The sequence below is a fragment of the Podarcis liolepis genome (genome assembly GCF_965112155.1).
Source record: "Podarcis liolepis genome assembly, chromosome: 12".
NCBI classification, from domain to species: domain Eukaryota; kingdom Metazoa; phylum Chordata; class Lepidosauria; order Squamata; family Lacertidae; genus Podarcis; species Podarcis liolepis.
Window position 1 is genome coordinate 6,541,685 of NC_139563.1, and position 22,085 is coordinate 6,563,769.

General features: G+C 46.7%; 1 long non-coding RNA gene across 1 annotated transcript; it reads right to left on the reverse strand.

Moving 5' to 3' along the window:
* Positions 1–10,788: 10,788 nt before the first annotated feature.
* LOC310689579 lies at positions 10,789–21,972 on the reverse strand. Its single transcript, XR_014517522.1, has 3 exons — positions 20,946–21,972; positions 12,909–13,774; positions 10,789–10,916 (listed from the first exon to the last, which is right to left on the reverse strand). It is a non-coding gene; the product is annotated as an uncharacterized lncRNA (long non-coding RNA).
* Positions 21,973–22,085: the final 113 nt, after the last annotated feature.

The window sequence follows — 22,085 nt, forward strand, 5'->3', positions numbered from 1 at the left end:
CTCCACTTCCATTTTCTCTTATGAGACTATTGCCCCAAAACAGGCACGAAGGCATCCCTTAACTGCATCCAGCAAATAGGCTGCTGCTGCTGTCTACACTCACCATAGGACTGGTGGCGGGGGGGGGGGATTTCAATTTTTCTGGCAGGTATGCAAAGTCTTTATCACCGAGATGTTTTGGGTCTACAACTCCCATCATCCCTAGCTAACAGGACCAGTGGTCACGGATGACTCTTAACAGTCAGTCCCACCTCTACCCAAGGGCGACGGACAACCCAACAAAAAACTCAGAAGCAGATGATCCATTTGTGGGACACTATATGGTCTGCTTTCAAGCCTCTCGATGATGAGTAATTTGAAGTGAATCACCTTACTAACAGCAACTTGTCACATCAATGGCAAATCATTTTATCTTCATTCCAGAACTATGCCACGGGGTGAAGAAAAATTCCATCTCTCAGTCAGCCTCCCACACAGAACTCTGAATACCCTGGCAGCAATAAAATCCCCCCATGAAAATGACTCAGCTGCTAGCGTCACAGCCACCCACAAGCAACCTAAAAACTAATATAAAATAAGTAGTATTATATAGTGGCAAATGCTCAGATTTGCAGGGAAATCACAACAGGTCAGGATGCCCTGATGAAAGAATATATGTGTCAGGGGTTTAGGAGCAGAAGCACGGGCAAGGGAGGAAACAGAGAGCGAAGGGGAGGAGGCAGAAGAAAAGATGAGTGACGACGACGACCCGAGATCTCCTAGTCTTTCCAGTGAATCAGAGGATTCACAGAAAGGAGCACCAGTGGCGAGGGCAAGGGGGGAGTCTAGGGGGGCACCCCAGGAAGACAGAGCCAGAGAGGACTCAGGGGGGAGCAGCTGGAAATCGGGACCAGCGTCACCGCCAGGAAGCAGGGAAGAGGAAGGGAGCCAGGGGGGAAGCGCTGGCAGCTCACCACAGGAGGGAGGACATGAGTCAGGAGTGGCCACACCTCCACAGGAGGGAGGACATGAGTCGGGGATGGCCACACCTCCATCGGGGAGCGAAGAAACGGTTGAGAGGAAAGTGGAAGGTTGGGCGCGCGCGCCAAGTTCAAATGCAGAGGAAGGCGGCGCAGTAAGCAGCCCCGAAAGAGAGCCAGGTCCTAAAGCCCGGCGCAAGGAGGCAGGAGGGTCTGGGTCAGCGTCAGAAGAATCCCGGAAGGAAGAAGCCCCGGGGGGTAGAGGGACCCAGAGGAGGACAGTCAGGAGGAAAAGGTGGAGCAAGGCTAGGATATTAAGTTGGTGCACACAGGGCGGAGACTCAGACGGAGCTTCGCCGACCTAGCTACTAGGCGTAGAGTTGCGCGCAGCAGCGTGAGAATGGAAACTGTAATTCAATAAAGACTTTTACTTAATGACCGCTGGCTAGCGTGATCCTCTGTGAGCTAGGATCTTCAAGCAGCTCTGACAGTAAGCTCCGTCTCCACTTGTGGGCATCTACAGCCTCGAGGAGGGGAGAGACACAGGTGCCTACTAGCAAGCTCACGAACGGCAGACGACATGACGGCTGAGCAGCAGATAGAGGAACTCAGAAACGCGGTGGCACAACTGAACGCCGAGGCTCTAGCATCCAGGAAGAGGGAGGAGGAAGCAGCCGCAGCCTGCAGGGATCTCCAGGTCAGGTTAGACGTGCTGACAAAGCAGACACCCCGGCAGGAGGGCATTGGGTTGGCGAGACGGACAGGCGGGCTGGTCTCTCACTTCGATGGGAACCTGCAACAGTATCCCAACTTTAGAGCCGACGTACTGTGCGCACTGCAACTGCTGCATAAAGACTTTAGAGATGAACAAGAGAGAGTGGGGTTCATCATGTCCCATCTGCATGGGGATGCGAGAGCATGGCTACGCAATTTATGGAGAGATAAGGATCCGGCGCTACAGAATGCAGATGCCTTTATTAAAGCAATGGATGGGTGTTTTTTATCAAGTATTGACGTGGATCTTGCACGGAAGGAGGTGCATGGGCTGAGACAAGGGAGGGCCAGCGTCAGGCAGTACCATGCCCGCTTTTTCGCCTTGGTCAGTGCCCTGGAATGGGACAGAGATTCGGCTCCTGTAAGAGACCTCTTTTGGGAGGGGCTGCATAACTCGATTAAAGATGAGATCGCCAGGGGGGAGAGACCCCGAACCACCCAGGAGGTCGTTCAGAGGGCACTGGCAGTGGGGGTGAGGCTGGAAGGACGTCCGTGGAACAGGGACGAAGGGCGTGGAGGGCGCGAACCAGCCGGGGGCCCCTCCTTCTTTCCCAGGGAAGCAGCGCGGGCGCAATCCACGCCTCCGCCAGGAGGAGGAGCCGAACCTATGGAGGTGGGAGGTGCAAGGGCTCAGTCAGCAACCAGAGCCCTAGCACCAGCAGCAGTGAAAGCGAAGCCTCCTAGAGGGAACAGGAAGTGTTACGTCTGTGAGGAGCCAGGGCATATGGCGAAAGAGTGTCCCCAGAGGCCCCACAAGCTCACTGCAGCCTCAGCAATGGTGACTGCAGCAACACAGCAAGGAGGACCACAGCAGGGAAACGAGGCTGTCTGGCTGGAGGAAGAGGCACTGGGGCCCAGCCAGACGTGTTAGTGACGCAGTCCCCAGCGATTTTACAGCCCGTGAACCCCCTCCCGCCCAAACCAGTAGTGAGGCTCACAGCGTCTCTCCAACTGCCCAATGGAATCACCATGGACGTGCCAATCACCATTGACTCAGGCAGCAATGCGGACTTTATAGGGCAGGACTTTGTCGACAGGCACGCTGTGCAGTTGCTGCCGGCCACACTGCCCCTGCAGGTTGTCACGGTGGATGGCAGGGAGCTGCTAGGGGGGCAAGTGGTGAAGCAGACGCCACCAATGGTGATGCGACTTGGGAATCACAGAGAAATCATCAGCTTCAACGTCACTCGACTATCTGACACGCCCATTGTATTGGGCATGAGTTGGCTGGACAAGCACAGCCCAGCGATGGCTTGGTACCAGAGGCAGCTGACCTTCGGCTCTTCCTTTTGTGCTGAACACTGCATCGTGCCCAGGCAGGAAGGAGAGGAAGAGGAGTCACAGCTGCTGCTAGGCACGCTGCAAGCGATTCCCCACAAGTACGCTGAATTTTTGGAAGTTTTCTGCGAGAAGGAGGCAGACAGGCTACCCCCTCACAGACCATATGACTGCAAAATTGACCTGCTGCCGGGGGCGGCGCTGCCTAAAGGGAAACTGTATTCCATGTCAGAGGACGAACTGCAGGAACTCAAAGAGTTCATTGACCATAATTTGCAACGCGGCTTCATCCGGGAGTCCAGGGCAGTGGGGGGCAGTCCCGTATTCTTTGTTAAGAAGCGGGACACGCCCCAGAAAAGACTGGTAGTGGATTACAGGATTTTGAACAGTCTGACTAGGCCATCGGACTTCCCCATGCCCCGTATTGACGACCTCCTCGCAAAGGTACGGAAGGGCAGAGTGTTCACCAAGTTGGACCTGCGGGGGGCGTACAACCTCATTCGCATGCGGGAAGGAGATGAGTGGAAGACAGCCATGTTCACGCCACTGGGGACCTACGAATATAGAGTTATGCCTTTTGGATTGCAAAATGGCTCCCACGTTTTTCAAGCGTTTATGCATCACGTGTTGGCGGGACTTCTCTACAAGACGTGCGTCTGTTTCTTAGATGACATCCTGATCTTTTCGGAGTCGCAGCAGGAGCATGACGGACACGTCAAGGAAGTGCTGAGCAGGCTAAAGCAACATAGGCTCTACGCCAAGCTGGAGAAGTGCCAATTTGACGTGCCGGAGGTGGATTTTCTGGGCTACAAGCTGTCTGACAAGGGGCTCGCCATGGACAGCGCCAAGGTTCGAGCGGTGTTGGATTGGAAGAGTCCGCGCAACCGGAAGGAGGTCCAACGGTTTGTCGGCTTTGCGAACTTCTATCGCAAGTTTATCAAGGGCTTCGCGATGCAGACAGCGGCCATCACTGACACGCTTAGCTCCAAGAAGAAGAAGTTCGTTTGGACAGCGCAGGCGGAGCAGTCCTTTCAGGCACTCAAGCGTCTCTTCGCGTCGGAAGAGCAGCTGCTTCATGTCAACCCCAGCAAGCCGATGAGGGTGGAGACAGACGCCTCGGACAGAGCCGTGGGGGCGGTCCTGTTGCAGAAAGACCCGCAGGGGGTGTGGCGACCGGGAGCGTTTTACTCCAGGAAGCTCAGCAAGTCCGAACAGAACTACACCATCTGGGACAGGGAGTTGCTGGCCATTCACGCAGCGTTCAAGGCGTGGAGGCACTTTCTGATCGGCGCCAAGCACACGGTGCAGGTTTGCACGGACCACAAGAATCTAGAGCACTGGCGCACGGCACAGTTCCTGAACCAGAGGCAGATACGTTGGGCTGAGTTCTTTGCAAACTTCGACTTCCGAATAGAGTATGTCCCGGGGGACACCAACATCATGGCAGACGCTCTCTCCCGTAAGCCACAGTATCTGGAGGACGCAACGCCAGCGGCCGCCATGCACATCTTCGCACCAGCAGTGTGGGCGTGCGCCGCGGCGACCGTGGACCTAGAGGCGGTGCGACGTGCGTTGCAGGAGGACTCCTTCGCACAAGCAAAGATGGCAGAGGTGCAAAGGGGCAAGGCAGCGGCCGACGGTTTCCGGCTACGAGATGGATTGCTCATCCGAAAAGGGGCCATCTACGTGCCGGGAGACGAACTTCGAGCCAAGGTGCTGCAGCAGCTGCACGACGCGCCCACGGCCGGGCACTTTGGCAAGGAGAAGACGGTGGAATTAGTAGCCAGGGATTTCTGGTGGCCTGGAATGAGAGGGGAGGTCGCAGACTACGTGGCGAGGTGCGACACCTGCCAGAGGGCCAAACCAGTGCACAAACCGCCGGCCGGACTGTTGGAACCGCTGCAAACTCCGGTCGAACCTTGGGAAAGGGTGGCTCTGGACTTTGTCACGGATCTGCCCAGCTCAAGGGGCAAGACGGCAGTGCTGGTGGTGGTGGACCTGTTTTCCAAGATGGCGCATTTCATTCCGTGTGCGAAGGTGGCCACGGCGGAGCAAACCGCCAAACTGTTCATAGACCACGTGTTCAAGGTTCATGGTCTGCCACGGTCTATTCTGTCCGACCGGGGGCGGCAGTTCATCTCGAATTTCTGGCAGAAGCTGATGGGCTTCCTGAACGTCAAGATCAACCTGGCGTCGGCGAGACACCCGCAGACCAACGGGCAAGCGGAGCGGGTCAATGCCATCATGCAGCAGTACCTGAGATGTTATGCAAATCAACAGCCTGCGACGTGGGTGGATTACCTACCGCTTGCCGAGTTCGCCTACAACAACACGAAGCACGTGTCCACGGGGGTCACGCCGTTCTTCGCCAACAACGGGAGGCACCCCAGAACCTTCCCGGGACTGGAAAGAATGGGGGAGGGGGAGCCGCAGACAGCAGATGCGTTCGCGTCGGAGCTGCAGGAGGTCCACGATCAGCTGAGGCGCCACCTGGAGCTGGCCAAGCACGCATACAAGGTACAAGCAGACAAGCACAGAAGGGTTGGAGAAGAGCTCCACGTGGGAGACTGGGTTTGGTTAGCAGCCCACGCAGTGCCGGCCAGGTCGTTGGCCAAGAAGAAACTAGGGCATAAGCAACTGGGGCCCTACCAAGTCGAAGAGCAGGTCAACCCGGTAGCTTTCAGACTGGCACTTCCGGAGGGTTCCAGAATGCATCCGGTATTCCACAGATCGGTGCTCACTCCCTACAAGGCACCGCACAGGTTCCAGGAACCCGGAACAGCGCCGAGTCCGGTCAGAGACAGAACAGGGCACGCGGAAGTGGCACAGAAGGAGCGCATCAACGAAGTCACTGAGATTTTGGACTCCAGATGGGGGGAAGAGGGGGTAGAATACTTTCTCGCCAAGGAGGGCACCCCGGCCAGTGCGAACAGCTGGGTGCCGGGCTACGCCTTGGACGAACCTCTCCTCAAAGACGAGTTTCATGCCCTCTTTCCCCATAGACCTATGCCAGCAGAATATTTTGACGACTGGCTTTTCACGCCCACACTTTCGGCCAGCACTTTCCGGGGGTTCGACTCGGACGAGGACCCGACACAAGACGTCCGTTCCCCGGAGGGGTCACCCTCGGGATCTGCATCAGAACCCTCGTATTGGTGGGACGATAGGCCAGAGGAGCAGTGGCGCAGACGGTGGCTGGAAGGCCCAGGACGAGCAACACCGACAGGAGGAAGTGAGGGAGAGACGGACATGGACGTTTTCGGGGACGACCCTGGTTTCGAGCACGGCGGCACAGAGATGGAAGCGGAGGTGACTGTCGTCGACGAGAGCGGGGAGGAAGACCCGGGAGACTTCAGATGGAGGCCTGCCACGGGAAGCGACCGATACCCGACGTTCGTCCCTTTGCAACAGCAGCCCCCAGCTCCAGCACCGGAAGGAGGGGAGGGGGGAATGGGGGGCTTCGAGGGGGGGATGGATGTCAGGGGTTTAGGAGCAGAAGCACGGGCAAGGGAGGAAACAGAGAGCGAAGGGGAGGAGGCAGAAGAAAAGATGAGTGACGACGACGACCCGAGATCTCCTAGTCTTTCCAGTGAATCAGAGGATTCACAGAAAGGAGCACCAGTGGCGAGGGCAAGGGGGGAGTCTAGGGGGGCACCCCAGGAAGACAGAGCCAGAGAGGACTCAGGGGGGAGCAGCTGGAAATCGGGACCAGCGTCACCGCCAGGAAGCAGGGAAGAGGAAGGGAGCCAGGGGGGAAGCGCTGGCAGCTCACCACAGGAGGGAGGACATGAGTCAGGAGTGGCCACACCTCCACAGGAGGGAGGACATGAGTCGGGGATGGCCACACCTCCATCGGGGAGCGAAGAAACGGTTGAGAGGAAAGTGGAAGGTTGGGCGCGCGCGCCAAGTTCAAATGCAGAGGAAGGCGGCGCAGTAAGCAGCCCCGAAAGAGAGCCAGGTCCTAAAGCCCGGCGCAAGGAGGCAGGAGGGTCTGGGTCAGCGTCAGAAGAATCCCGGAAGGAAGAAGCCCCGGGGGGTAGAGGGACCCAGAGGAGGACAGTCAGGAGGAAAAGGTGGAGCAAGGCTAGGATATTAAGTTGGTGCACACAGGGCGGAGACTCAGACGGAGCTTCGCCGACCTAGCTACTAGGCGTAGAGTTGCGCGCAGCAGCGTGAGAATGGAAACTGTAATTCAATAAAGACTTTTACTTAATGACCGCTGGCTAGCGTGATCCTCTGTGAGCTAGGCTCTTCAAGCAGCTCTGACAATATGTCATCCGGAATATGTCTGTGGGACCCGCTCAAGACATTTTGCTATCTGAGGCAAAGGACAAGATGGCGTGACCTCCCCATTCCTTTAGTGAAAATTCCAACATAGGGGCCTATCTATACTATAAATGTAAAGCAGCATCATACCACTTTAAACAGCCATGGCTTCCACCAAAGAATCCTGGAAACCATAGCTTGCTAAGGATGCTGAGAGTTATAAGAAGACCCCTATTCCCCTCACAAAGCTACAGTTCCCAAAATTTACTGGGAAAAGGGACTGATTTTTAAACTACCGTATTTTTTGCACCATAACACTCACTTTTTTCCTCCTAAAAAGTAAAGGGAAATGTCTGTGCGTGTTATGGAGGGAATGCCTACGGGTGGCATGTCTACGGATTTTCCTCCTCTAAAAACTACGTGCGTGTTATGGTCGGGTGCGTGTTATAGAGCGAAAAATACGGTACTCTAGAAACTGAAACACTGTGAGTGGGATAGGTTAAGAACTTGTCCAGTAGCACCTTATAGACCAACTAAGTTTGTTCTGGTATAAGCTTCCGTGCGCATGCACATGGAAGCTTATACCAAAACAAACTTAGTTGGTCTATAAGGTGCTACTGGACAATTTTTTTTATGCCCCCCCCCCCCGACTGCGTCAGATCAACACGGCTACCTACCGAGGTTAAGAACTGTCAGCACATGTAACTAACTTCCCAGGATTTGTTGGGGGGGGGGTCATGACTCTTTGAAGTGGCATGATACTGCTTGAAACATATAGTTCTGATGTGGCCATGGTAACACACACATACATCCCTCCACTCTTCCGCAGTTTTCCTGCTGGTTAATCACATGGAACCCTTCCTAAAAAGAGGACCGGCTCATCCCCACCCACTCTGGTCTCTAGTAACTTCAAGGCAAGCAAAGAAAAATCTACAGGTGCAACATCCTGGCATGGAGAAAGCTTCTCCAGTTGAGTTTCTGCCCAGGACTGCCAGATCTCTTGAGGCTCAGATTCTGAGATCCATAGGGTGGAAGCTTGGAGCTGAGTGATGCAGCTTTGTAGGGGTAGTGCTTTGTAGAATATGACAAGGGATATCATCTGATGGGTCAGGCAACACCAGGCTGTTCCTAATGGCTATATGGGCAAGGGTGGAAACTAAGATGCAGCCAGCAGGCTGGATCCCGAGTTCCTATGCCCTCTGCAGGCCACTTTGGCAGGTGGGTGGGACAGGTAGGATATCAGGTATGGGGCAGGTGGCATGATGAGGAGAAACTGTTGCAGGCCTAACTAGAACCCCAGATGGGCCTAATTTGGCCTACAGTCCAGAGGCCCCCCATGCCAGCTTTAGGGGTTGGGCCTGATGATATGGGGTGGAGCTAATGACCAATCCCACTTTGGTTCTGGCCCTTCATTTCAGCAAGAACATGCACCAACCAGAAAGGAAGCAATATGTCTGCCCTGAAACTTTTGCAGGTGTGAACAGTATTGAAAGTGGAATTGCGTATAACTGCCTCAAACTATAATAAGCACAAATCATCATGAATTATGACAAATCATCCAATAAACAGGATGTCTGGAGGGGCCCCAGGAAGCCCACAAACACTGCTTTATATCACTTCATGGCAAGACTCAGCTTTGGAGACTCGGTTTCATGCACAATATGCTTGTGCAGTGGTGTGATCCTGAGGAGCACCACTTTGCCTCTAGCTATATATAACTCTCTCTCAATGTGCACTCTTGGGGAGCATGAGCTAATTAGCTGCTTCCTAATTACTGATTTCACACCATTTCATACCTCCAGAGACACTGCCTCAGAGGCCTCTAGTCAAATTTCAGTTTTGTTTCAAGAACTACCTCTAGAACATTATTTGCCAGTTTCTCCCACTCTCAAACCTGTGATGAAATATTTTAAAACTAAATCTTTATAAAGTACTATCTGCATTTCAATTTTTATTGGCATAGAATTTAGCTTTGCATAAATACTGAATTATTATAGCACAGAGTCCAGTTTGGATGATTTAACCTATTTTGTATAGTTATTAGAGGGAATAGGAACTAATGCAGGACACTAAACCCCCATCCCACATTCACCCACTGGGAATCTTACTCAACAATTTATTTGGCATCCTAGATCTTATGCACACTTCCAAGCATATCCTCAATGTCTAAAAATCTGCTAGAAAGAAAGAAAGAAAGAAAGAAAGAAAGAAAGAAAGAAAGAAAGAAAGAAAGAAACCCACTGTTACTGTGGTCACACTACTACAGAAGTACACCTACCAAACTGTATATACAAGATTCTCTGTCAAGACTCAATTAAAACCAGTTCTGTGTTTCAGCACAGGCCTGACTGGCTGGTATTAGTGACATCGCAAACCTGTTGTCCTGCTATCATCTCTGGAACAATTCTGCACCTCTTTCAAAAGTGAATTATACTTTTTAAAATAATAATAAATTGATGAATGTATTCATATAAACATATGAATTGGGTTTATTAAACAGTCAAAGCAGCAGAGTCTTTCTACGCTCCCCTTTGCACTTTTCTGTTATTTTGGGTTGCTTTCCCCTCCATATCTATAACATTGCTGGAACTGCAACTAAAGATTTGTGTCAAGGAGAAAGCATAAACTGTGACTCTCCCTCCTCACCACAAACTGACAAATGCATCTGTACACACACACAGCATTATCTACAGACATTGAACGCCCATCGCAATGGATTTCAGCAAAGTAACAGAGCATATTAAATAGGGTGATTCACATCATTGCCTTAGCCCCCACATCATGGACGCAGGCTTAAGATGGTAATTGAAATGCATTCCAGTAGGATAAATCAAACGGCAACAGCCGATCTGTTTCCCTGGAGATAAGGACATCGCATATATCAGCTGTCAATGCAAATGAATAATTGAAATAGATGAGAGGTGAAGCCACACAAGGGCCAAGCTAAAATAGGAATGTAAGACAGTGTTACTCTGAAATAAGTAGGGCTTGCTGGAAATTCTTAAGCAACATTTGTGTTTTGGTTAATTAAGAAGGAGGCTTTTTTAAAAAAAAAGAAAAAAGAAACAACTTCAACATAGAAAATACTAGTTCAGACCAATTCCCCTCCTCCCTATGCTTCAAAAAGGATTTTAAAATCATGTATAGCAATGCTAAGGCTGATCTATCAACATTTTAAGCTTATTTAGACAACTTTAACCACATATTTGAGAAAAGGCCACCTTGTTGAATAGCCTTGTAGTTCTTTCAACATGGGGCATTAGGGGAAAGGCCATAGCTCACTGGTTGAGCATCTGCTTTCATTGCAGAAGGTCTCATGGTCAATCCCTCATAGCTCCAGGTAGGGATGATAGTGTACCCTGTCTGAAACCCTGAAGAATTGCTGCCAGTCAGTGTAGACAATACTGAGCTAGATGGACCAATGGTATGACTCAGTATAAGGCAGATTACTGTGTTGCCGGAAGTCAACCTCAAATAGTCACAGTAAAACAGAACAATCTAGATGGGGATCAGGAACCAGCAGGGCTGGAAGCAGGATCCCTCAGTTGAAGACTACCCTCATGCCCTGCTTATGGGCTTCCAGAGGCATCTAGTTAAGGATGTTGGACTAGATGGGTCTTTGCCCTGATACCGCAAGTTCTTAGAATCATAGAGTTGGAAGAGACCACAAGGGCCATCGAGTCCAACCCCCTGCCAAGCAGGAAACACCATCAGAGCACTCCTGACATATGGTTGTCAAGCCTCTGCTTAAAGACCTCCAAAGTAGGAGACTCCACCACACTCCTTGGCAGCAAATTCCACTGTCGAACAGCTCTTACTGTCAGGAAGTTCTTCCTAATGTTTAGGTGGAATCTTCTTTCTTGTAGTTTGGATCCATTGCTCCGTGTCCGCTTCTCTGGAGCAGCAGAAAACAACCTTTCTCCCTCCTCTATATGACATCCTTTTATATATTTGAACATGGCTATCATATCACCCCTTAACCTCCTCTTCTCCAGGCTAAACATGCCCAGCTCCCTTAGCCGTTCCTCATAAGGCATCGTTTCCAGGCCTTTGACCATTTTGGTTGCCCTCCTCTGGACACCTTCCAGTTTGTCAGTGTCCTTCTTGAACTGTGGTGCCCAGAACTGGACACAGTACTCCAGGTGAGGTCTGACCAGAGCAGAATACAGTGGCACTATTACTTCCCTTGATCTAGATGCTATACTCCTATTGATGCAGCCCAGAATTGCATTGGCTTTTTTAGCTGCCGCGTCACACTGTTGGCTCATGTCAAGTTTGTGGTCAACCAAGACTCCGAGATCCTTTTCACATGTACTGCTCTCAAGCCAGGTGTCCCCCATCTTGTATTTGTGCCTCTCATTTTTTTTGCACAAGTGCAGTACTTTACATTTCTCCCTGTTAAAGTTCATCTTGTTTGTTTTGGCCCAGTTCTCTAATCTGTCAAGGTCGTTTTGAAGTGTGATCCTGTCCTCTGGGGTGTTAGCCACCCCTCCCAGTTTGGTGTCATCTGCAAATTTGATCAGGATGCCCTTGAGTCCATCATCCAAGTCGTTGATAAAGATGTTGAATAAGACCGGGCCCAAGACAGAACCCTGTGGCACCCCACTAGTCACTCTTCTCCAGGATGAAGAGGAACCATTGATGAGCACCCTTTGGGTTTGGTCAGTCAGCCAGTTACAAATCCACTGAGTGGTAGCATAGTCAAGACCGCATTTTACCAGCTTCTTTACAAGAATATCATGGGGCACCTTGTCAAATGCCTTGCTGAAATCAAGGTAGGCTACATCCACTGCGTTCCCTTCATCTACCAGGCTTGTAATTCTGTCAAAAAACGAGATCAGGTTAGTCTGACATGACTTATTTTTCAGAAATCCATGCTGACTATTGGTGATCACAGCATTCCTTTCTAGGTGCTCACAGACTGTTTGCTTAATGATCTGCTCCAGAATCTTCCCTGGTATTGATGTCAGACTGACTGGGTGATAATTATTTGGGTCCTCTCTTTTCCCCTTTTTGAAAATAGGGACAACATTTGCCCTCCTCCAGTCTGCCAGGACTTTGCCTGTTCTCCAGGAATTCTCAAAGATGACAGCCAGTGGTTCTGAGATCACATCTGCCAGTTCTTTTAATACTCTTGGATGCAGTTCATCTGGCCCTGGAGACTTGAATACATCTAAACTAGCCAAGTATTCTTGTACTATTTCCTTAGTTATTCTGGGCTGTGTTTCCTCTGCTGAATCATTTGCTCCAAATTCTTCAGGTCGGGCATTGTTTTCTTTATCGGAGAAGACTGAGGCAAAGAAGGCATTGAGGAGTTCAGCCCTTTCTGTGTCCCCTGTTTGCATTTCACCATCTTCTCCTCTGAGTGACCCCACTGTTTCTTTGTTCTTCCTTTTGCTACGGACATACCCATAAAAGCCTTTTTTGTTGCTTTTAACCTCTCTAGCAAGCCTGAGTTCATTCTGTGCTTTAGCTTTTCTGACTTTGTTTCTACATGTGCTGGCTATTTGTTTGAATTCCTCTTTGGTGGTTTCCCCCGTTTTCCATTTTTGTACACATCCTTTTTTAATCTTAACTCAGTTAAAAGTTCTTTAGATAGCCACCCTGGCTTCTTTAGGCACCTTTAAGAACCTTCTTAGGTTCTTAAGTCTAAGGATATGAACAATATTTGTTCACAACCATCCCTTCCTACTCTTGCTTCTCCTGAAGTATCTCCCTATTGTCAAACTTTGAATCTAAAGCCCCTTCAGGCAGAGTCCAGCTTTTCTTATGGCATAAAGCATGTGTAGTGCTAAATATTCAAAACAAAATGTACTTGCATGACATCAGAGACCTTTCTCTGAATTCCTTGCCATCAGAGGCATGGCAGAAGCTATTGGGGAAAGAGCCTTCTCAGTGGCAGTGCCCCAGTTGCTCTCCCAAAAGAGGGTTGCCGGGTGCCAACTCTTATTTTGGCACCAAGCAAAACCCTTTTAATCAGGACTGAGTTTGTTGTTTTTACGGTTTTCATGCTGTTCCCATTTATTGTATTTTACTTTTCTTAGTATTTTATCCACATATTAAATCTGTATGTTTTATTTTTATTGTATTTTGAAATTTTACCAGTTGCCCTGGGAATTTTATTGAAGGAGGCAGGTGATGATGATGATGACGACTGTGCAATAAAGACATGGGAGCTTATCATTTGCCATTGCCATTTTTTACAAACATGATTGGTTTTTTCCTTTCTTTCCTCGCTCATGCAGGTGTCCCATTAGGGAATGTGCCCTGACATTGATGTTTATAAGCAGACAAGCTTCCATTTTTCTTCTTGCACTTGAAACAATCACCATCCTTCTTATGAGAGGTCAAAGTTCACTTCTTGTATGATGTAGATTGGCAGCTTTGGTTTGGGTTTCTGTCTTCTCTTCTTATGCTTACTGTCAAGCTATGTGCTCCTCAAATTAGTATAAGCTGCACAACCTAATGAGGTTCTGTTGATGGAACTTTATTCCTCTCTAGGAAAAAGAATTGAGAAAATAAGCTTGATTCATCTAGCATTACACATTAATTTATTTGCAAGTGGTCATACTTGAGATCAACAACACATGTTACTAGTTTACTCATTTTCTCTTTGATTATTATTAAACCAAGAGGAGCAGGAATTGGTTTGACAATTCAAGAGGCTCCAGACTTAGCATATATCTGATTATTTTGCTTACTTTATGTGTTTTCTGCTAGTCCTAAAAAAGGAGCCTACATAATGAAATCTTTCCCATCAAGGTCCACATTTCTGCCTCCACTGCATTCTCAGGTAGCCACCTAGCAGAGCTCTTTAAAGTGGTGAAAAAGTTTATCCTACATGTTCCAGTCAATGGGACATTCAAACCATCAAATGCCTACTGTGGTTAAGTTTGCTAGGCACTTTGAAGACAAAATTGTTCGCCTTCATACTGATCTTTCCCCTGCTAATATAGTCTCTGAAGAAATATCCAACGTACTGTCTTATCCAGTTCTGAGGGATTAGTTAGAGCTATTGAGGCTTAAGGATGTGGGAAGGGTGCTTCTGGCCACCTGCTTCACCACTTGCCGTCTTGACCCTTGCCCATGCTGGATTGTTTGTGCAAATCAGAGAGGTTGACTGAGTGGGTCCAGTTGGCAGCTAACAAATCCGAGTGGGATTTTCCTAACTGCCTTGAAGGAGGTGGTGGTAGGCCAGCTACTGAAATAGCCTTTCATGGATCCTGAGGTATTTGACAACTGCCATCAAGTCTCTAATACCTGTTTTGACGGTAAGGTTCTCAATAAGGTGGTGGCAGTTCAGCTGCAGGCACTATGGGAGGAAATAGATTATCTGGACCAATTCTAATCTTGGTTCAGGCCTGGGTTTGGCATGGAATCAACCCTGATCGCCCTGGCAGATGACTCAAAAGAAGTTAAGGGGAGTGTAACCCTGTTGTTGCTGTTGGATCTCTCAGTGGATTTTGATAACATTGACCATGGAATTCTCCTGGGTTGTCTCTGTGGGTCTTTCCTATATAACTGGTACCAAAGAATAGCATTGGGGGACTACAAGTCTACATCTTTGCATTTTAGCTGTGGATGCCACAAGGCACAAGTCTGTCAATGCTATTTAGCATCTATATGAATCTGTTGGGAGCATCATCAGGAGATTTGGAGCACTGTGTGATCAGGATGCTGATGACAATCAGTTCTACTTTCCCATTAAATCTGAGTCAGGAGAGGTCACACATAAGCCTAACTAGTGCCTAGATGTAGTGGTAGAGTGGATGAGGATCGACTGAAACTGAAATCTGCTAAAACAGAGATACTGTGGGAAATTCAGGTATATAAACTAATAGCCAAATGGCATCTTAAACCTAGGTTACAGTCGTCACAATGGACTAACTAGGCACCAGGTCTTTTGGGGTTTTTTGCAATTGAAATTATTATTATTATTATTATTATTATTATTATTATTATTATTATTATTATTTCTATACTGCTTTATATTTTAAAGAACAAATCTCAAAGGAGTTTACAACACATTAAAACATCAAATAAAACAAATTCAAGCTTCAAGGAAAATATTTCAAATCCTTCTCTAAGTGACATTTTGCTTTCCCTAGTTGCCAACCTGGCATTCAGAGATCTTTACATGGTCACAATTGGACCCATGCCAGTAGCAAAACATGTATGGCTTCTGGCTAATTTTGAACACTGTGGAAGTGGTCCCCAGGTCTGGGAATTGGGGGGGTTGCCTGTTCTAAATGAGACTGCACTGCCTCTGAAAGAACAGGCACGTAGTTTAGGAGTGGTCTTTGAACCATCTTTGCCCATGGGGGCCCAGGAGGGCCTACCATCAGCTTTGGCTGGTGCGTCAAATGCACACTGTGCTTGACAGGAATATCCTGACCAATGTGACATATGTGTTGTTAACTTCATGTCTGGACTGTTGTAATGTGCTCTATGTAGGGCTTCCCTTGCATTTGATCCAGAGGCTGCATGCAGCTGTTGCAGAATGCCACAGCCTAGGTGGTGAGTGGTGCACCTTGTTGGGCACATATCACACCAGTGCTGAGAGATCTGCACTGTTTGCCTATAACCCACTGAGCCAGTTTTAAAATTTTGCTACTTAAATAAATTTTAAAAACCCTAAACAACTTTGGACCATGTGTCTTGAAAAACTGTCTTCCTCTTCACTTTCAAGTAAGGACATTGTGATCAACTAATGGAACCCAGTTAGTTTTACCACAATCTGCTGATTACTGAGATGCCGTAATGTGGCGATGGGTCTTTTCACTGGTGGCACTAGTGTTGCAGAATATCCTCTCTGCTGAAATACTGGAGGCCCCTGAAGGCACACTTGTTTAGGCAAGCATTCCCAGAACTAAAGCTCTGGGTTGTGTTTTTGTTTTTGCTTTTGCTTTAACTGTTTTAACTGACAAGCTTTTTAATCGTTCCTTTTATTATTAAATATTACATATTTTAATTAAAGAAGTATCAATGCCCCAGTGGAATTGTTATCGTGTATTTTATGTATTATGTATTTTTATTGCATATTGATTTTACAGTTGTAGAGTTTACAATAAAATAGACAAAATATTATTACAAGTGCAAGGCTTGCAGAGAACCATACAGTGCAAAAATCACTGAAGAATCCTCTAAGCACTGACAAAAGACTACCAGATAAGGTCCCATTTTGAAGAACTTTCTCAGATGATAACTGCAAAAATATTCCCCATAAGGAAATAACAAACATACTAATATAATTAATTACTAAGGGCAGCATCCACACATCAGCCAAAAATTCACCACATTTAAAGCATTTTAAAGCTCCGATTGTAGTTTTCAGAACTGTGAGGTCTTCAGTAATGTTTCTCTCTCCAACGAAGTTATTAAACATAAAACAAACAAAACTATAATAATATTAGGAAGAAATTGAAAGTTTATTGAAAGAAAAAGCTATTCCAAAGCTTGATTCCAAGAGGATAATACCACTGCAAGTGTCGAAAATTAAAGGCAGGTATCATAAAGGCTTACTGCTTTTATAGTATACTGGGCACATGGACATCTCCCTAAACACAATGTTGAAAAACATGACTTTAATTAACATCCAATATCCAATTCAAAGGATAAAAGCCAGGTTAAAAAATAACCAGTGCCTTAAAATGCATCCAATTCACACAATAGCCAACTAGATGCCTTTGGAAAGCTGGGCATGAGTGCAATAGCAATCTACTAGGGTTGTCATATGTCCAAAATTTTCCAGCCATAGCCAGAATATGTCAGTTGGAAACAGTGTCTGGGCAGAAATCGCTGAAATGTCCCTGGAAATCCAGACATACGGCAACAATATGGCAACCCTAATTCTACTCACTTGCGATTCCCAGCAACTGGTATTTAGAGGCCCACTGCTTCTGATAATGGAAGTGGAACATAGCCACCATGGGTGGTAGCTATAGAAGACTTGTAGGTTTGCTCAAACCTGAGTTTCCCATGGCCACCCAAACTGCAAACTGTGGTTTAAATAACTCATCCAAATCAGGATTGTAATCTAGGATCGAACTATGGGGTGGAATTCAACAATGTGCTCTGGTGAACATCCTAACAGCACAAGCACTGCAGCCTGCAGATAGAAGAAACCTCCTCTCCTCCCACTGTGTGGTGTTCTAGGGGTTTTCCCGACCTCCCCCCCAGCCAATTGTTTTGGGGGTGCTAGGGAAAGGAGAGGTGGGAAAGCCCCGTTGTGCAAGCAGAAGCTCTCACACAGGGCTTCAGCTGATTCAACTCATTAGAAGAACCCTATCCATGAAGTTTGGTATGCTGTTCCACTGCATTTCAGGCCCCTGTCCCCAGTACTCAGAACCGCTGTGGTAGACAACATAACTTTGGGATCTGGGCCACCTGCCCTGTTCCTGGCAGTATCTGTATTTGTGCCAAAGGTAGGCCAACATACGTTAAGTACAATGGACATTTAAAAACAACTGGAATATGTTTTGGTCCCTTACCACAGCAATTTTAATTGCAAAGGCAGGAAATACAGTAGCTGATGATCCCAGAAAGCAGCTCTGTCTTAAAAACTGGAGAGGAATGGCTAGACCTACAAATGTTTAAGTAGATCTAATTTTGTGGAAATTTCTTTGCACATACTGTATTTTTCCATGTACAAGACAACCCCTATTTTTTTGAATCCAAAATTAAGAAAATGAAATCTTAAAATAGAAGTGAAAATCTGGGTGATTGGTGGCGACAAGTTGTTGATCGCCCTCAAAGTTTCCAGCATGAGGTGCATGCAGTGCACCATGGTGCAGAAGCAAAGGCAGTGAATGGGGCACCACATGCTCCCCCTAGGTGGCAGCTGCTGCTGCAGGGAAGCGAGAGGAAGCAGGCTCCCAAGCAGGATGCCAAGGAAGAGCCAGGGGAAGGCAGCGGCCACTCTGCGTCAGACCATGCCGTCTGAGTAAATACAGGTATATGGGGTGTATTGTTTCAGGTCCACAGACTGCTGCTTGGAAACAGAGTTATGCAGGGTAAGAGGGACTTTGGCCATTTGTTCTGTAAGGTATACAGAACAGAGTCCATTGCATTATGATTAGAGCCAGAACCTAAAATTATGTTCCCAGAAGGGAACAAACAGTATAACACTGTACAATTAACTTCCAGGAATTAGTCAGTGGAAGTTGAGTGACCCACTCCTGGTGTTGACATTTAAAAATCTTCTCCCACTGTGTTGTGTAGAGTCATTGGGGTTAAAGATGTCAATGACCTACTAAACCATAAAATCTGTTCCCCCTAGGGGAAGGACGACAGACTATAATCTCCACAGGTATATCATACATATTAAAATATATCATGCTGCTTCTTAGCTTTGAAAGAGCCAAACCCAATGCATTAGATATTACAAACTGCAATGCAAAGTCACAGCATCAGACACAATACTGATACATATTCGCAAACAGCTTTTCCCAATATTGAGATGGCAAGCTTTTGAATTTTAAATAATTAAAAAATAAGTCACATTAACCAGACATCAAAGAAAAAATATGAGAAATGCATGTCCCGGCATAAAATGAGACACAAGGCAAATGAATTTTTTCCTTAAATATTAGAAGGGATTAAGGGTCTTAAGGCAGGAGTCTTCCTAGAATGTGTCGCTTATCAACTTAAGAATAAGAAGATAAAACTGAAGTGCTCAGACTCCAATCCCATAAATATAAAATCCACATAAATTATACTTTGTAATAAAGACAGATTCCCTCTCTCAGACTCCAGAACAGATTGCTTCATGTGCTCCCATGGGTTGACTGTTAGTGTGAGTTTATTGTGAGTTTCTTTGTATAATAAATGATGTGTCTGATTCACAGAACTGAAAAGCTTGAAAATGTAATTTTAAAGTATCCACCATTATAATTGATCATCTCTCTCTCTCTCTCTTTAAAAAATGTTTTAAAATCTCATGGATAACTGCTGACAGGGGAGGGTCTCAAGCAAATTATAAAGAAAAATCTGCAAGAATGCTAAATAATCTCCCAACAAACATATTCTTGCTAAGTTATTTTGTTAATAGTGCAGTAATTTGTTGTGAAGAAATTAAGCAAGTGCTTTTTTTTCTGTGTCTTTCTTCTTTGTGTATCCTTATCATCTTTTTCATACACACACACAAACAAACAAACACACCAATTATACATTGTTGCACAATCACAAAATCTATAACTCACTTATACAAGAAATAAATTAGTAAGCAAAGAAGAATAAAGTATAAGGAGAATTCTTTTATAACAAAGAGGGAAATGGTTACTTACTATTCCAAACTACTGAGGATAAAATCCATCTTTCAATAAACTTAGAGGATCAGTTGTAAGTTTGTCTCATTCCATGGTTTATGTGTCGCTTTTAACTGTATAGCCTCATTAATAGTTTTCAGTAAGGGTTGTTCTTTTTCTTCCTTTTTATAAACTGCTTTGAGGGTTTTTATGGTCAAGAAGTGTATGAATTTGATGTAAGCACAATTCCAATTATAGCATTGTGACAGTTTTACTGGCAAAGCCCTATTCAATCAACTTTAGTGTTTAGGGTCTTTAGGCAAAGCTATGCTCCATGGATTCCATCTTGCCTCTTTTGACTGAAAGTCAGCAAGAAGGACCTTTGATTTCTAACCTATACCTACATAGTGGTTCTGATGACACCGTTTAGGATCTAACTTACCTGTTTGCTACAGCAGATAAAGCAAGTACTAGAGGTTTGGCTGCGCTTGTATGTTCTTTATGTTAAAAATGTGTCTCTTTGTTTAATTAAAATGTCTCGTTCTGAACAGGTCATTAAACAGTGAATGTGTACAGAACTTCAAATGGCCCTACCCAAACAGAGCACCTATGTCATAGTCATTGCTGTGAATGGAATATGGTGGGGTGTGCACACCGAAAACCTCATACCAAAAAGGAGTTTTGCAAATACTTCAAGGAAGTAGGAAGAAATATACTGTATGTGTTTGTTTATTTGCTAATCTTAGAAGCCTCTGAGCCAAGATAGTCCTGCTTCCTGTTTCGTAACATAACCAATCCGTGAGATAACCTTTCCTCTTATTCTGTGGCTGCTAAGCTTACTTAGGAGTCTTTGGTGAGGTACTCTGTCAGAGGCTGTTCAAAAGGCTAAGTACACTGTGTCAACTGCGTCACTTCTATCTTACAGATAGGTAGCCGTGTTGGTCTGCCATAGTCAAAATAAAAAATTCCTTCCAGTAGCACCTTAAAGACCAACTAAGTTAGTTCTTGGTATGAGCTTTCGTGTGCATGCACACTTCTTCAGATACACTGAAACAGAAGTTGCCAGATCCTTCTATATAGTGAGAAGGTGGGGAGGGGTATTACTCAGAAGGGTGGTGGGAATGGGAGATTGGCAGATAGCTGAGATGAGCCTGTTGACGACTCTTAACGACTGCAATAGGTCCTACAGGAAAAGGCAAGGGGTGAGAAGGCGAGAAATGGCTAGTCATGTATAATGAGATAAGAATCCAATGTCTTTGTTCAGACCAGGTCTCTCCATGGTTTTAAGTTTGGTAATGAGTTGCAATTCAGCAGCTTCTCTTTCCAGTCTATTTCTGAAATTCCTTTGCAGTAAAACAGCTACTTCTATCTTACGTATACGCTTGCTGACACTCTCAAAGATCTTAAGTGAGGCAGCACTTACCCTTGCAGAAGCCATGCTGGTTCCACTTCAGCAAGACTTGTTCTTGGCAAGAGATTTCCACCAGTTTTCTGTTAAGAAAACTGGCCTGTTTTCCAGGATCGCCTGGGGTCTCTTTCTAAAAATTGGAGTTGCATTGGCCACTCCCCAGTCCTAGATTTCACATTTGAGTTCTTTTAGGAACTGTCTTGCGGATGCCTTCCAGACCCAGCAACTTGTCAGCTTTTATTCTGCCAATAAGGTAGAATAAACACCTCAACACCACTATCTGCCTCAGTTCCTCAGACTCTTTTCCTGCAAAGACACATCCAAATAATTCATTCAGCTTCTCCTTCCTTAGCACACCTGTAATCCATTTGCCTCACTAGATCACCTCCTGCTACCAATGCATTTAAGTAATATTTTCATGGTCTTTGAATGTGCTCTTCGAATTCTTCTCTATTTTTAGCATCCCTGTTGCTGTCTGCTTACACTTCTTTTAAGTTTGTGTACCTTTATGTTCTCATTTGGACTTTTCTACAGAAAGGCTTCCTGCCCTCAGCAACGTTTTTGACTCTGCTCGTTAACCTGGCTGGCATCCTTTCTTGGTCTGAGGTAAAACTGTACTTTCTAGCGGAGCTTCTAATATTGTGGTTTTAACTACACAACCGCGGAATATTCGCATATTCTACTTCTGTTGCTTTATCCTTGCGGCGTTACTTTCTGTGTGTTTTATGGCAGTCTGCATTATGGCATATCTAGTATACTGATCTGCGTGTTGCTTGTATTGTTTGTTGTGTTTAGTTTGCAACACAGGGGTTTGTTGTTCTGCATTACGGCCCTGGCAGCCTGTATTGAAATCTTCAGTAAATTCCCTCACACTCGCCCAAGTGGACACGGTGGGGCTGTTTACTCGACTCAGAAGCTCCGCTGAATTCAATGGGGACATGCTCCCTAAGAGGCGTGCATTGGGCCCACGTGCTTAAAACTGACAGAACACGTGTTTTTTTTTTAAAAAAAAGAGTAAGCAGAAAGCTTATTTCTCCGCGAGGAACTACAGTATTGCATATATTCTGAGGGAAACCACGTTCCCCGGTCGCCTCACGACGACGGGGCGGGGCAAAGAGAACCGCCTGGGCCAACAAGGCTCCGCCCCCTTGTCCG